General features: G+C 44.6%; 1 protein-coding gene across 1 annotated transcript in view; it reads right to left on the reverse strand.

Moving 5' to 3' along the window:
• Positions 1-241, reverse strand: part of LOC106821143 (testis-expressed sequence 9 protein-like) — a 67,259-nt gene extending 67,018 nt beyond the window's left edge. Inside the window, exon 1 of the mRNA XM_014825830.1 lies at positions 188-241. The gene's annotated coding sequence lies outside the window, so the exon portion shown is untranslated. The remainder of the gene's footprint in view (positions 1-187) is intronic.
• Between the last annotated feature and the right edge of the window lie 2,094 nt (positions 242-2,335).

Consider the following 2,335-nt stretch of genomic DNA (forward strand, 5'->3'; position numbering starts at 1 on the left):
TATTGAAACGCTTCAAGTGCCTGGACGCACGGACGATCATGCGATTCTACAAGCTGCATCTGACTAGGCCTATGTCAGATGAGCTAAAAATTGTTAGTTTGTACTATAGATATCTATAATAAACGAGTTTATATAGTATTAGTATAATTATATTTGTATAATATCAAAATACTGAGTAATTGCCTACCGGCTACAGAATGTTGGTGGCCATTTTCAAACATTGAAACAACAACAAACAAAAGACTAGACTGGTACTCGCTCCCACCTCGATTACTCGATGGGATAGGTGAAGCTTAACCACCTAAGCCGATAGGTGGGACCGGGTACCAGTCTAACAAAAGACCAAAGTACTTGGATAACAAACCCATTTTTACAAGCGAAAACTGTAAAACCCTAAGATGTATAAAATAATTTTAATATCGTGAATTTAGATAGTAAGAATACAAATCTATTGATGTTGATATCTCAAGCACAATTTTATTGTTAGAAAGAGATTCGGGTAGTTCCGGTTCGTAGGCGATCACTGCCGAATGCTTGAAGGTAATGAAGATGACGGGCTGATGTTTTGTACAACAATAACACGCCGACATATCAATGGATGAGGAGGGGAGTGCCTCCGATGACAGTGGAAAACATGACGAACCTCCCCCGTTGCAGTCTGGCTCACTCACTTGCCCAGAAAACTCGGCATCTGCGGGCAATACGGTGCCCGAATTGAAATCATCTTCGATCGCGTCAAACAAGGGAACCGAAAGCGAGGCTCGATCAGCTGATTTGTCACCCACAACGAACGAAAATGATTGCAGTCGATTAAAGGATCGTTTAGAACGCTCCGTAAGGTAAAAACTACAAGACCGTGGACGCATCAATGCACCAGATAATAAACTCCAATCTTGCAGTAAAACATGCATTCAAAATTATTAAAATGCGTAGATACGAGCATTCAAATATCGTAACCAATTCGTTCAAGATACTGCTTTTATGAGAATTTTGACTCGTGTATGATTTTTAAATACTCCTGATTCGTGCCGATGGAAAACTGGCCCGTCTGTGAACTGTGTACTCAACGCTTTCACATCACAAATGTTAAATTTACTAAACTACCGAGTGGTGGTAGACGAGGTATGTTGCATTATTTGACAACAGTTTGTTGACCTACATTCGTGTGAGTGGCTAGCACTTCGATGTCACAACCACAGCAAAATCTAGTTACATTTGAGGTGTCACAGTGTCAATGTCATGTCATTCATTAAATAATGTGTGCAAAAATCACAAGATTACAGTCGAGATCAGCCTCAAATAAAAATATTAACATAAAATATTTTACATGCTATTGGCAATGGTGCTTCTGAGTAACGCTCATAGGGTCTATGTCCCCCAAGGTACTGCCGCAATGTACCCTGGGTACGGTCCGGTATACCGGAACGTACCTTGGCCTCTTGGTAACCTATCTAGGCTGAATTATGGTTAGGGATACCTGGCTTTAGGTATAAGGGTGTAGGGTTAGGGTTATGAGTTAGGGTTCAGGGAGTAAGGCGCGTTAGCGACTCCCTAGGAACTGTTAGTGGAGTAGGCGAGGTAGCGGTCCGGCTCATATTAGATACGTAGTCATTTAGTGCCACAGGTAGCGTTGCGCGTATAGGAGCCGGAGCTGTACCCCCCAGGTAACGCTTCCGGCAGTTAACCCTGGGGACATAGACCCCATCAGCCTGAGTAACAGTTGGCAACTTTGTCACTCGGGTTGCTAGGCTGCACAACCTTACACATCTCATCATGGCTGATGGGAAGAAAATTGGATGTGTTGAATATACTATTTATTAGCTTTATGTATAGTAATCTGGAGTACCGATCAGATAGGGAGGAGTGTGACGAGTCAATAAACCAAGGGACAAATTCGTCATTTACCATACTGTGATAAATGACCTTACGATTTTACTACGCGTACTCATACACCAAGCTTGAGCCTCAAATCGGACAGCCCAGTAAACATTCGCGGTCTAGTCATGCCGCCTGCGAATCGAGTTTCGCATCGTATACCACCCCGGCCAATCCGGAGAACTTCACAGCAAAAACGTACGACAGGGGGCGCATTCTCGCATTCATTTCGGCCATACAATCCAACCGCCATTGCGCCGCTATAATTCCAGACAAAAGCGCAGCAAACACTGCCTGCCGCGCCAGATCCGCCTCTGTGTAAGCCTGGTGTTTCGCTCTCTGAATGCGGAATGTGGCGTTCGTGGCTTCGCGCGCGGAGATTTGACCATCGGACCGCAGACCACTCCCGAGCGAGCTAAGATCAATCCGCGGTTGGCGTGGCGTGCGTGCAAGAGCATGC

The sequence above is a fragment of the Priapulus caudatus genome, unplaced genomic scaffold (assembly GCF_000485595.1).
Source record: "Priapulus caudatus unplaced genomic scaffold, Priapulus_caudatus-5.0.1 Scaffold60, whole genome shotgun sequence".
NCBI classification, from domain to species: Eukaryota; Metazoa; Priapulida; class Priapulimorpha; order Priapulimorphida; family Priapulidae; genus Priapulus; species Priapulus caudatus.